Source organism: Orcinus orca, chromosome 21 (assembly GCF_937001465.1).
Source record: "Orcinus orca chromosome 21, mOrcOrc1.1, whole genome shotgun sequence".
Classification (NCBI taxonomy): domain Eukaryota; kingdom Metazoa; phylum Chordata; class Mammalia; order Artiodactyla; family Delphinidae; genus Orcinus; species Orcinus orca.
The window spans coordinates 12,508,652-12,523,659 of record NC_064579.1 but is presented as its reverse complement, the minus strand read 5'-3'; positions in this window follow the sequence as shown (position 1 = coordinate 12,523,659).

Sequence of the window (15,008 nt, the reverse complement as noted above, 5' to 3'; positions counted from 1 at the left end):
TGTACACCTGAAACTAGCATGACATTGTAAATCAACTATACTTCAATAAAATAAGTAAATAAACCGAGGTTCTTAGGGTTAGGGACCTGCCCAAGGTCAACCTCCTTGTAAGTGGTCAATTTTTTGACTACTCCATGTTGCCTCTTAATAACACCACTTATTCTTTTTTTTTTTTTTTTTTTTTTGCGGTATGCGGGCCTCTCACTGTTGTGGCCTCTCCCGTTGCAGAGCATAGGCTCCGGACGCGCAGTCTCAGCAGCCATGGCTCGTGGGCCCAGCCGCTCTGCGGCATGTGGGATCTTCCCGGACCGGGGCATGAACCCGTGTCCCCTGCATCAGCAGGCGGACTCTCAACCACTGCGCCACCAGGGAAGCCCAACACCACTTATTCTTGAATATAAGTCATTCTCTGACAAATCTCATTGTACAGAGCTTTTCACAGTATTGCTCACAGGTACTGGACTAGAGCCACATAAAATGGTCACCACACAGGATCATTAATCGCAGAGGATCTGCTGAATCCAGAGGTCTTCCCAGGATACAGAATACCTTTGCTGAGGCATTTCTGCGTGAAAGGATTTGCTGTAATGTGACTTCACCTGACTTCACAGCCATTACTGCAAATTCTGCTTCAAAGGGAGGGTCTATCTTAACAAGCTGCTATTGTAGCTGCTTCTCTGCCGCTGGCATTCCAGAGCAAACCAGAGATTAGAGGAGTTGCCCTTTGGATTTAGAGATAGAGAAGGCAGGCTAGGGACCCAGACATCAATCTACCCACCCTTCCCCAGCGGGTGATGCTGTGGTCAGACAGGCAGCCTCTATGATTCCTGGTCACCTGGCTGTCGTAACACAGGGCCAGAGTCACAGCGTGGGAGGACAGACCAGACTTTCCAGGAACTAAAATCACCCTGGGGCTGCAGCAGCCAGGTTTGATGGGACAACTACAGTCCCCATCAGGAGAGCTGGGGAGGGGATTGAGAAGGGCTCACAGAGCCTCTGATCACACTCTAGATGTCCTTGGGCAAACTTCCAGACACCCCGTCCATCAAAACTGCTCACCCAGAGAAAATGATCAATGACAAGCAGCCCATGGTCTGACCATGTGACAGCAAAATAATTCCAGGTACAAAAAGGGCGATGGCTGTGCAAGCAGGGTCGGCGCTCAGCACCAGGAGATGAGGCACAGGGTGGAGGTGCCAAAGGATTCCCCACCAATACACACACACACCACACACGCACATTCATTCTTCTTATGTCATGGTTACCAAGGCAACCCAACATGAGTCATCAAATCTCAAGGTGGATTAGCAGAGCAGGAAAGAGGCTTTTGTTTGTTTGAAGCTTTCCTCTTCTTTCCTCTTAATAGCTTGGTCTGATCTCCATAATATCCGAGTACCTCTCTTACTCTCAGAAATCCTAAAATCAGTGTGCTGAGCTTGTTTAATCTGAGAAAGCAATCAACATTTTTTTTCATATTGGGTCAGGGTGGGGAAGCCAGAGCTTAGTAATAATGCTGCAATTGGCAGATTTGAAATGATTATTGGAACTATTAGGGTGGTAACTTAGAAACCGTACCCCCTCTGCTCTGAGGGTCAGCATTACTCCCCTGGAGGCCCACAAGGCATCTGGCCTTCTCAGAGAAGCCCAGCCTCCTAGCCTCTGAGCAAGAGGCGCTTCCTGGGCACAGAATGCCCCCTCGGGACACAGCATGCCTGCAGACTTTCTATTTTGGGCCCTGAAAGTCTGCACAGTTCATTGTCTGTGCTTGCTGAACAGGAAGGTCTTTCCTGGGCCACATCCTAGAGGACTTTACTAAGAGCAGAAATAAGTCAGCGGAGAAAACGAGATAAGTCACGAGGGCAGAGCACGACGTAGGAGAACACGTCCTCTCTCCTGGCCTGAGATCCTGCCTGGATCTACTCAGAACACCCTGGAGAGGCGTCCTATGACTGATTTGGAGGTGGGCGCTTTGCCGAGTGGGAAAGACAGGCACCAGTTACTGGCTTTCCCTGTATAAGCCTTTTCCCCAGTAGGCACAGCTACGGTTCAAATTACCCAATGAGTAATTTCCAGGCGAAAGCATGGGCTTTGAACCCAATGAAGGAAGAAAGATGGCAGCCAAGATGTCAGTAAACCCATCTTTGCCCTCCCTTCCTCCTTAGCTAAAAGTTCCCCTGGTCCTTCCTTCCACGTGGGTCTTAATTCAGGCCCTGAGTTAGGTTTTGTTAAAAGCAGAGGTCCCTGACATGGTAACGTTCAACTGAAGGTAACTGCTATTTGATGGCAAGACGAAAGAATCTCAAACGGTTCCATTTCAGCTCACCTCTCCCCACCTATGATGTAGACAGAGGCTGTCAAAACTTTCCATCATCAACTGTTACAGAAATCCTAATAGAGACCAGGAAAAGTACTTCTCGAGCGGGGATTCCTGGTGTGGAATCTGTAGGCACTGAAGCAGCAAAGTTATTTCCATAGGGCTGGGGCGAGGGGTAAGCTTTGTTTTACCCCTTTCTATTTCAAATCGAGAATATTTGAAATCGTTTTCATTTTTATAACATTTTATGCCTAGCTTCCAAGTGTATCATGGGCCAGCAAATATTCCTCTGGGCCCACACTGAGCAGAGCTGCCCCCCAGGTTGTGTGATGAGAGAAGGCAAAAGCTTTGCTTACATTAATATCCATGACATCTACAACCACATTCCCATGCAATCTGGGCCGGAGTGGTGGGCTCTGAAGCCTTTCTCACAGGCTTCCCCTGCCCATTCTCACCAGCCCTGCCCTAGGGCTCCCTCAGACCCAATAGTGAAGTAACTGCTTAACCCTTGAGCTGTTCTGTGGAGCTGGACCAAAGCCATGCTAACTGACCCAGCTTTACTCATAGGTAGCATTTGGAAGATTTTTAAAAGGGACTTTTAGAGATCAAGCCATCCCCCTCAATTCAGATGAGGAAAACGAGACCTTGAGTGGTGAAGTGACTTGCCCAAGGTCACACAGCACCCAGGTGGCAGAGACTAGAGCTTCTTGGCTTCAAATCCAGAGTTCTTAGCATTCTACCTTTGTGAGGTGTGAAGGGAGAGAGAAGCCTTCCTCAAATCCCCTCCTGTGGTCTTCTCTACCTGATTATTTTTTCTCTGTCTTTTTTTTTTGTTGAATTATAGTTTATGTACAATATTATATAAGTTACAAGTGTACAAAATAGTAATTCATAATTTTTAAAGTTATATTCCATTTATAGTTCTTATAAAAATTGGCTATATTCCCTAGGTTATACAATATAGCCTTGTAGCTTATTTTATACATAATAGTTTGTCCCCTCCCCCTAAATTGCCCCTCCCCCTTCTGATTTAACAATATTTATTAATTTAATAATCTACCTGATTATTATTAACAACAACAACAAAGATACATCTGGGGATAGGAAAGCAATATTTTAAACCCCTAAAACTTCAGTATAAATCAATAGATCTTAAGAGAATGGAGGCCCCTGTATAGCGAGAGAGTCCAGGGTCCAGAGACAGCAGTGGGTCCCATAAGGAGCCTAAAAAGAAAGGTCAAAGATCCCTGAAGACAAATCTCACTAACGTCATAGCTAGCTTCCCCATTCTGAATAGTGGGAGTGGTGAAAACATCCGGAACTCACGGCTAGATCACGCCCATGGATCCAGCGCATCAGCGAGGAGACGGAGCGATCAGTCTTTGTTTTGCCTCCAGTTGACCAGTATGACCTTGGACTGACCCTCAGGAAGTGTGAGCTGCAGAGCCTCTGGTAGGCTGAAGAGCTCGGTCACCCCCCCACAGAGGGCAATTAGATGACCGCAGCCATTTGAAATTACCTGCTGCTGCTCTTAGTTCTGTTTCATTCACACTGGCTCCCAGTGTCCTGACATTTCCCATTCACGGCTGTTCTCACCAGCCTCATTTCCTACCTCTTTGAAAAGGTCTCTGTAACTACCTCTGAATCAAAAACAAGAACGCTAACTTACGCTTAAGCTAACATGGTGAAAAATTTGAATTAATCTCAGCTGAATCATCTGAAGGCTGGAATAGATGGATTTTTGTGGTTATTATCAGATTCAACTTTCAGGACAGGAATCATTCCATCTTGTGGCATCATTTGAAACTATTTTGATCTGCCGAAAGCCCACGAAGTCACAAAACAACGTCAACAGTACATTCTCATCCCTTCCCATCCATGCCAGAATCGTAGCTGAGGTGCTACTGTTACTGAGTCCAAGCTCGCTCTGCTTGCCACATGACAGGCCAATAAATCAGGAGACGAGGTGTTGAGGTGAGGAATAGCAACCTTATTTGGAAAGGCAGCAAACCGAGAAGATGGTGGACTAGTGTCCCCCAAAACCATCTTACTGGGGTCTGGATGCCAGTTTCTTTTACAGAACAGAGAGGGGGAGGAGGTGAGGAAGTAAAGTAAAAAGGCCATTAGTTTTGCAAAATATCTCCCGCTTGGCCAGCTTCGGGGTAGTGATGTGTTAATTTCTTCTTTTCTGCAGCCATCCACAGGTGGGCAAGGTCAGATTGCCTCCCTGTGAGCTGAACAAAGGCACTTTAGTTTAACATTCAGGCAGAGGGGCAGAATTCCCTGAGGCAGGCCATTACATAAGATTATAATAACAAGAGCAATGAAAAGCAAAGGTTAAAGTAAAAGAAACATCCAACATGGAGTCAGATTTTGCTCTTCCCTGTTACACTATCAGTCCACTGATATAGAACATCAGTTTTCTAAGGCCAAGTTGTCTTGGCTACTAAATTTCTGAACTCACTGGCAATGCCCTCGACACTGGTGTAGCTGCAATAATTCCAGCAGGAAGGTTCCCTGGTTGGGAAACTTGCTTCTCATTTGCAGTGGATGTGATTTCCTTTCCCTGCCTTTCTCCCTAGCCTGCCTGCTCCAAATCTCTAAGTATGATGCTCAGAATCTGTACCTGGCACAGATATTCTTAGCTTTGCCCCAGGCCCTAAACACCATCGGTTCATCCCACTTTACATGACTTATCTCACTTTGGTGGATTCCTGTAACTTCTAACTATTTTTCTGTTCTAGACCTTATAGAGCCTTTTCTCATGCTAAAACTGCCTTCAAGGCTCTTTCTGGAATTACCTATTTCTTTTTCAACTGTGTCCATTAGCATGCTGCTAAGTGATTCTTCCCCAAAAGGCAGCTTGGCTGGGGGGTCCTTTTTGAATGCCTCTCTCTCAAAGCCAAGGCAGACAGTAAGGATGTTTAAGCATTCCTGGGGGTTTGGGGGAGCAGAGAGGAGCCTCCAGTGCTTGGCAGGGCCTAAGGGGAAAGGTTGAATGAAGCTCGTTAGTTCTGGAAGGAAGGCAGGGCTGGGTGCTGAGTTGAGAAATAATTGCGGTGTCACTCTCTCAGTGTTTACATGCTTGCATTACAGGCTCCACTCTGCTACTCAGCTCCTGCTTCTAGAAAGTTCTCTAGCAGCCAGGGTTTGTATCCACCTGCAGCCTGCACTCCAAAAAGAATGCCTTCATACTGATATCAGACTACACAAATGTAACTTTACCAATTATCTATGACTGTTTTTAAAGATATCATAACTTCAACTTTTGAGCAAATAGAAGGCCATGGAGCATACACTAAAACGGGCAGGCCTCAGAGTCAGGCTAAACTGGATTCAAATTCTGGCACAGACACAGAACAAATATATGGTTATCAGAGCCATTTCCAAGCGTCTGTGATTGCCACAGGCTGTATCGACTGGATAATGACAAGGAGATTGGTTTGAGTCCAAAAAGAGAAGCCACTCAGAGAAGACACAGGGAAGGAGGAGTACTTAATTTTTATGACCCAGTGGCTGTTGGCTGGTGCTTGATATTAATATTTCATGTTGTCAATCTTCTTTTTTATTTTAAACTCAAAATGAAGAGCTATCACTGGCTCTAATCCCAGGAAGAGCAAGAGGCATTGTCACGTACTGCCCCCTCCTCCGCACCCACCTAGTTCCTGGCAACACAGCATTTGAAAAGTCCTCTGATCTTGTCAAGCATTCCAAGTTAAACTCTGGAAACATGTACTAATTTCAAGGACTAAAATAAATCCCCCCGCTGCTAAAACATCAGGGCTCTCTTTCTTAGGCAACAGTAGGTGGGGGTCTACCTTAGGGGCCACGAATAGATCTGGAGGATGGCCCTGCCTAAAGCAATCTTGTTCTTTTCCCTTCTCTCTTTCCTCACCACCCCCAGTTTTTCCGTTGAGTTTATGATTTGGTTGCTAGGTCAGCAGAAGGTGAATGGCTTCCTGCGTGGGTGAGGCAGAGTGACTGCAAAATGTGTATCTTGCCTCAACTCAGCAAATGGTGCCCCAGCTGTCAGGGGTACACAGCATATTGAGGCTATGATTCAGGAGAGAGCACGAGGTGAACTGCATTGTCAAGCGGGGTATTAAAAGGCTGGGGCTGCATCTATTCCATTGGCAGGCTTTGGACTGAATGTGTCCTAACAGAATCATGAAGTATTAACTTGGAAGGGGTCATGTGGACCAGCCTCTTCTCTTTAGAGATAAGGGATCTGATATCCAGCGTATGTAGGGCAGTGTGGTTTTTTTGGTGGTGGCAGTGGGGGCACTGGTGGGGGGGGAAATGGCATGAAAAGGATCTAATCTGACCAATGAAATAGTGCTGACATTTCCCAAGAAAATGTCTAATTGAATCGTGAACATAAAATAAGAAGAATTTTCATAGTGCATGAGGGAGAAAGATTCAAACCTGACAGTTCTAATATTTAGAGAAATGCATGGTATTGAAATAACTTGGATTCAATACCTAACAAGTTAGGTATTGAATACCTGACAATGCCAATGACCTTACTCCAGTCACAGAGCCATGTGTCAGGGTTGGGACAATGTTGATGGCTCCCCTTCTACCTGGAAGCTTGTAGCCTTAGCTCATCTTGAACCATACGTAATCCTTAATTCATTTGATAAAAACATATTAACTACATACTATGTGACAGAGTCTAGGGGGGAAAGTGTGAGTAGAACATTTTATCTACCTTCAAAACCTTCCAGACACGAAAACGTTTTTTTTTCAATGTGAGAAACCCAAACAGATTTATTATAATAAGGCAGTTTCACCTACAAGGCAATCAGTGGCTTCTACAATTGACCAGTTTTCTCCTTTCCATGTTTGGTAAGAGTCAATAGCCATCAAAGTCACATAAAATTATTATAAATGGTAGACATTTATTTTCAGACATTAAATGATGGGAAGTAGTAGTAAGTATCAGTCGTGTAGCATTTGATGTGCGCAAAGTGCTTTACTGTCATATTTTATGGCTTCTTCTACATAATAGCCATGTGTGAGATGGGCCGGAACAGCCTCTATTTCAGAGTTAGGAAATGGCAACAATCACCACATATATCAATGTCCTCTTTGAATGCTATTTGCCTCGGGCTTTGAAAAAAGGTCATCACGTTTTTTAATTTCTTGGAATTTGCATTCTGCATGTTTAGATTTGTTTCACCCTGTCTTTTTATAACAGTTCAGTTTCAAAGCTCAAAGTCTGTACTGCACAGGTGACATCGTGTGCAGCTGCCAAGATGAGCCACGGCAGGCCTGACCCAACCCTCTTAGCCTTCATCATGAGCAATAGCTCTTACCCTACTTCCACTGGAACTCCATGTCATTCTTCCCATCACTTACCCTCTAAGGTCACAGAAACTATCCTTCTTGTCTCCATCCCTCCTTCCTTCCAAGTAAGTGATCCTGGGGGTGGTCCTTGTTTGCCTCTCACCACCCAGCCTTTTGGTCCATCTTCCTCGGGCTCACTGTAGTCACAATGGAGCCACCCACCATGGACCAGCTCCAGTAATGAGTGATCTGTTCCACGCCCAACCTCTACAACTAGAGTGGAACTTTGGGGAAACAGGTGTAAAGATCTTGTAAACTCTCACTAACTCCTTTGTTTCCTCTTCCCATTCCTTCCATAAGTATTCCTGAGCAATGTGATCACCTTGGGGGCAGATCTGGTGATCAAGAGGGACTGTCCCCTGCCTGTGAGAAGCATACAGTCCAGCAGGGATTTTAGAAACGTCAATGGGCAATTGTCAGTCAAAGCTGTTGGTACCACAAGAGTGTTGGGAGCAATGGAGCAGAAGGGATGGACACCTGCCTCAGGTCTGGGGGGTCAAGGAGGGTTTCCCAGAGGAAGCAGTCCCAGGGCTCTGTTCTTTGCAGTTACACTGGGAAGACTGTCCTTTGCTTGGGAGAGACTCTGAGTCTAGGCAGCCAAGAAAGGCCAAGAGTGTGGCCCAGGGAAAAGAGAGTGGAGACTATCTTTACCCTCTAGGCATTAAGGAAGGAAGGGGGACTAGGCTTCCTTTGCTTTGCCATGACCCAGTCATGTTCAGGGATAAGAGGTACCTTTGGTTCACCCCCTAAAGCATTTCTCTTGACATATGATGGGCAAGGTTCAGGCCCAGCAGAAATACTTTCCCCCGCAAAGCCTAAAAGGACAGGATGGGCTCCTTTTCAAATCACTGCTGACAAACATCACAGCTAGTCTCAGTGCTGATGGGGAATGAGCTCAGGAAAGGGAACCAGGAAACAGCTCTTTGATTAATCAGGTGTGTGGCCTCAGCCTGTCACCTGACCACTCTGGACCTCACTGCCTCATTTAACTTACTGCATCAATAGTACCTGCCCTACTCACTCAACAAGTTTGTTGGGAAGATCAGTCATAATAAATATGAAAGGTTTAAGATAAGTAAAAGCAAAGCCCATGACTGTGTCCAGTGTTGTTTCACCATGTTCATTTGCTTCTGCTTCTAGGTTAGTATTCTCCTCACCCGCGGCTGAGTGTCTCGGGTGCCCACCCACTGTCTTGACACTGCCCTCCACTTACCATCCCACATGACTCCATCAACAGCTGCTAATTATGTGCCATGGCTGAGTCATTCCAGGCCCTGACCCATGATATCACTGACACCATCAAAGTATTCAAACGGCTCCTTCACTTCAAGGCCCATAAGCCCATACTCCTCAAGTCTCCTCTGAGCCCAAGGCCAGTGGAGCACACCTAAAGGGGAAAGGCTTCATCTCCGACACCACAGTCCTGGGTTCTCCCCCTGGGCCCAGCATCTTTCTTCTAGCTGGAGTATATCTGCCTTTATTCCTGAATATGGTCTCCTGGTGCACCTACTGCACATGCTTAGGGCTGTTTCAACAATAATGGTGGAAGCACTGCCCAATTTCTTCCATGTTCTTGTCTCTCCTTGGTCAGGGATACACATGAAGTCTAAATCAACTGACCCATTAACATGACAATGTGACCGTGACTGTGCCCTGGTCAGCTGAGCTAACTGCCCAGCACACAGTAAGGGCTCAGTAAATACTTGTCAAATGAATGATTAGACCTTGTTATGGGCTGAATTATGCCCCCCTCCCAAATGTGCATGTTCAAGTCCTAACCCCCAGTACCTCATAATATAATCATATTTGGAGATAAGGTCTTTAAAGGGCTAATTAAGTTAAAATGAGATCTTCACAGTGGGCCCTAATCCAATATGACTGGTGTTCTTATAAGAAGAGGAGATTTAATAGTGCAGGACATGCGTGCTTGCACAGAGGTAAGACCACGTGAGGACTGTCTATAAGCCAAGGAGAAAGGCCTCGGAAGACACCAAACCGGCCAAAGCCTTGATCTCAGACTTCCAGCCTCTGAAACTGTGGGAAAATCAATGTCGGTTGTTTAAGCTACCCAGTCTGTGTAATTCTGTTATGGCAGCCCTAGCAAACTAATACCTACTTAAGAACATATAAAAGTAGTAATTATACCACAGACCACTATTCGTGGTGTGGAACTTATAGCCTCACCAATAAGGGAGTGATCTGCCCATAGAGGGGAGGCTGTTTGGGGGTCCATCCTTGTTTCTTAGACAGCTTCATGGGCCCACCAGACACCCTCAGAAATAAATGACCCATAGGGTAGAAAACAGAGACTTTCCTAACAGTGAGGGGCTGCTCTCTGGATATTTATGAGCTCTCTCTGTGTTAGATGAGGAGCAGATATTATTTTTCCATTTTACAGATCGGTGACTCGGATTATACAAGGAATCAGTAGTCAGTTTAGAATGGAATCACGACTGCACATTTTCCATCCACAATGTGCCTTGGCTGATCTCTGCCCCCGCTCCCTCCTCATCTCTACTTGCTTAAGGTATATACATAAGTATATAGATATTTGGAAAACAGGGGAGAATTTGAGGGAAAAGCCAACATTTAGCAATAGAAAAAAATTGTGCAACATCTTTGCCTACATAGCCTTAGCAGCTGGGACCTAAACTGAGAGCCCAACCGATGAATTATACCATGCCTGAGTTATACCAGTTCTGAAGCTGAATTAAAGAGAAAACTATAATGAGCATCAAACAGACTGTCCCCAGGGGTACAGATGACAGAAAGAAGCAAGCGAATTGGGAAGATGATCAGAAGAGGCATGCGGACCCCTGAGGGGTCAAGGGCTCCTTTCTACTGAGATGCCAGCTCTGCGGGCTGCCGTCCCTCCTGCATGGGGAGCCGGTGCCCGTGTTTGCTGTCTGTCCCCTTCTGGTCTCTGCCGGGGTGAGGACACCAGCTGCCCCTTCCCGTGCCTGCCCGACGCTGCCCTGACCAGTGGCCTCCAGCACCAGGATGCTCCTTGTTCTCATCTTGGTTCTCCATCCATCCACAAGCCTTACTGAGGCACCACTTTGTGCATGGCTGTGAAGAGCTCAAGCCCCATCCTCCAATGTTGGCGGTGAGGGAGTTTCCACATGGGCAGAGAAGACTGGACCCCGCAGCTCCCACCCTCATCCCTGGAGATTCTACTTCCCCAGTGGCTCCTCTGCCGCTACCAGCCCTGACCTCCCTTCTGGTGCCCCTGCTTCTACGTTTACGTGCACCGCGGTCTTCACACAGCCCCCAGGCTCACCCTAAGTCAGAGCCTGTACTCCCCCATCCAAAATCTTCCTGAGTTTTCCCAAACTGCTCAGGAGCTCACTAGCCCTTGCTCGGTCTGCCTTCCCTGTGCTCTCTTTGGTTTCTGTGCCTTGGACCCTCCAGGCCCACTCCCGCCTCAAGCCCTTTGCACCTGCCGTTCCCTCTGCCCAAAACACCTCTTGTCAAGTAGCCTCATGACTCCCTCCATCACCTCCCTTGGGACTTTGCTCAAATCTCCATTCTCAGTGAGGCCCATTCTGACCCGCACTATTTAAAATTTCACCCCCTCATCACTGGCACCCCCAATCCCCTTCTATACTTAATGTTGTCTGTTGTGCTCTTTACCAACTGACACATCAAATATTTTATTTATTCTTTGCCTCTTGTGACAGGAAGGTAACCTCAAAGAGGGCAGGAAGTTTTTCTGCTCTGTTACAGTGACACCAGCACCTAGAACAGTATCTGCCATTGTTAAATGAATGAGTGAACTCAAAGTACATCTCATTAACTGGAAACCTAAACCCACGATGGTACAGGACTTATGGGAATGGACTCAAGCGTTCTTTCCTCAGGGTCTCATTTTATTTTAAGTATTTTAAAGTGACCATAAGTTTGCTGCCCTCTCCTACAATGGATGGTTCTTCTTGTGACTGTATCGAGTCTCATGCTTCTTTCTCAGGTATCAGAGGAGTGTTTTCCAACTGGCAGCTGTGACCACGCAAAACATTTGCATGGCTTTCTGCAGGCTCTGCAGGTCGGTGATCATGAAATGTAAAACAACCTTCCTTACAGAGGAGTAGTACCCACTTCCCCCTCTCACCCCATACACATAGCTCCTATTAGCTCTGCTAAAAAAGGGCTTCTTTAAAATTACATTTTGTTTGCTTTTATTATTTTTGCCAAAAAGAGAATATCTTGGCATCTTTGAATTTGTACTGTTTAAGGTTACCAAACAGAATGTGCAGTGGAATCCTATTTTTAGAGTGTTTATATGTATGTGTATATATATAGTTATATATGCTTAATGTTTGTATATTTTTATATTTTATGTTTATATATTTTATATGTTTATATATACATATTTATAAAGAGTGGGAAAATATACCAGTATGCTAATATTTGATGGTGGTGAAAATAATATGATTTTTATTTAACTGTGTTCCCCTCAATGAGTATATATTATGTCTATGATAAGAAAAATACCAGTACATTTTCCTATTTTTTCAAGTAAAGGTACTTGCATTACTTGGGCACGTGCTTATTGCTAAAGGTCAGTTTCCTGGTACGAGAAGACACGAAAAGGATCCCCTTGATGTGTGGCCATTCCTTTTACCTTGTGATTTTAGCTTTTACATCTGACTTAATAAACTAAATAAAAGCAAACTGAACTAGCAGTACTGGGTTCTCCTGTTTTCATTTACCCTGAACGTAAGCCAAGCCCCAGGCTAACGTGGGCACGGCTGATTAAGGATGACAGTTTGCTCCATCACTTCCTTAAGAAATTGTTAGTGACGTCAAAGCTGGAGCTGTGGAGTCTTAGAACTCTCGTCACACTGGATGCCTGCCTTGGAGCAGCTGCATTTACCTTTGTGGCTTCCTCTCCTCTCTCCTCCAGCGGGGGTGTCTGTGTTTGCCATCTGCCCCTTTTCATGACTCCTTCCTCCTTTGCTCTGAACACAAGGGTAACAAGTTCCATGCTGCTCCATAAGCAATGTCCACTTCTCTCCCCACACCAGTGAGTGAATTCCTGAGATCCAGGAATTTGATGTCTCCTTCATCAAACCCTGATATTCCCTAAGTACTTCATCTTTTGTCGAAAGGTCTTTGTTTTTCTTGGTCAGGCTCTCTGTGTTTGTGCACTGGCTTGGGTGCTTATTTAGGGAGTTGACAGACACCACCATGTGCAGGGACCAGCCCTCCCACAGGTGCCCCGACCTGGCTCTCCCTAGAACTTGTAAGACAGCTTCTTCCCTTTGGGGGTTGCTCCCAATCCTTCTGGAACACATCTTTCAACATGTGAAACTTCCGGTTGATGTGATTTCTAAAACATAAAACTCCCTTTCTTGGTATTCAGGACTCACAATCACCTGGTCCCTACCTGTCTTTCCAAACTAATCTACCATGAGTGCCCTCTACGAATCCTCCCCAGGAGCAGAAAACCTTCTCTTTATTGTGCTTGGACTCAACGGATGTCATTGTATCTCGATGCTCTTACCCAACTCAGGAGTCTCCTCCATAATCTGCTCTATCAACTTGAATCCCATCCATCCTTTAAGTCTTCATTCAGATATTATTTATCCGGTGAGTCCCTGTGACTCCAGGTCACAGTGACCTTTCCCACACATTTGGAAATCCTCACATAATTTGAATATATGCATAAACAAAAATAATCTCACACTGCACCTAAGAAGAGATGAACACAGATGTGCGACGGTCTGCTTTATATATTCTAAGGAAAGTGACAACAGGAATATTAAAAACAGGAGGAAATTTCCAATGAGACTGGAACCTAGGGATAGATGTTATTTATATGCCAGAAACTATATTGATTACTATGTCATTGGCAGATCCATCAGACATGGTATAGGTACAGAGCCAGACTGAAGAAAAATGGGTTCACATCTTGCCCCTCATAAGTCAGAGAGGAGCCTTGGAAAAGTAAGTGGGGGAGACATCAGTAGAAACCCTTATTAGAAAGAGCAAGAGCTGGTAACAATATAAGTTTACCTCAACCATCATTCATTAGTAAGAAATGAGAGAAAGGTTCTAAGTATAAGCAGATGGAGAGGATTTACCCACCTTCTTCATGGGGAAAAAACAAAACTAATATTTAGTCAAGGAAGGGTTTAGGCAACAAAGGAGAAGTAGAATATAACCCTCAAGAGAGACATCAAAATGATAACCTTTGGAAAATATTTGCCTTGAGAAGCAAAACTAAATTTTAGAAAGAATCCACGAGCACCCCCACAGACACATCGCTTTCTCCCGACAGTGTGTGCAATTGTATAGGAAAGAACCTTCTATTTTTCCTGGGCATAAGTGTCTGGCCTTGGGCGCTTCTCCCAGTGGAGTTTTGGAAAGGACACAGAAGTTATCTGTTGTACATATGTAACTTCACCTAATCCCCGGTTTTCAGCCCTAGTTCTCACTCCAGCCTCCAATACATTTGCCCTCTCCTGGTCCAGAGAGTCTCTGGGGCAGGTTGGCTCCATCCTCCATCCTTGACACACAGTGCAGGCTGCAGCTTCCTTCTGCTTCCCATCCTCCAAGAATTTGGTGCAATTTCACGTCCTTGGAGTTCTCTTTCCATTATCTGAATTGCTATAGGCTCTAACTTTTCTATTGCTTTGCTATCACTTATTGAGGCATCACAAGCAAAAACAGATAGACGTGTGTGTTCAAGCTGTCAGTTTCATCTGAAAGGCTCTCAAAGTTTTACTCAATTCTTCCCAAGATATTTTATACATTTAATGAAATTTCAATCTAATTACAAGTGGAATATTTTAACAAAATAATTTAAAATTGATTTGGAAGGCTATACGGTAGACCAAACAAGAAAATTCTGAAAGACAAGAATTATGGGAGAACGGGATCATAGGACTGATACTAGAGTATTTGGTTATGAAAAATACAACAGAATGATCAGTGGAACAGAAAAGAAAAACACAACACAGACCTAAGTATATATATGCATGAACTTAATATGTGATTAGATACTACGTCAATCTGGCTAAGGGAAAAATTAAGGATGATGATGGCAAATGGGGTGACTCATTTGGAATGAAGATAAAAACCAACCTTTACTCTGTATGATTGATATATTAGAACACATTCCAAATAAACTAAAGAGTTAAATCTTTAAGAGAGACTGAATAATATGACAGAAGATAAAAATATACATTAAAATGTAGCCAATCTTGGGGGTGGCAAAGGCATTAATAACACAAAAGAGGAGAAGGAACTCCAAAGGAAATGACTGGATAGCACTGATTACGTGAAAATGGAAGATTTCTGAAAGCTTAAAAAAATAAAAAACGTAGACAAAGCAAGTAAAATA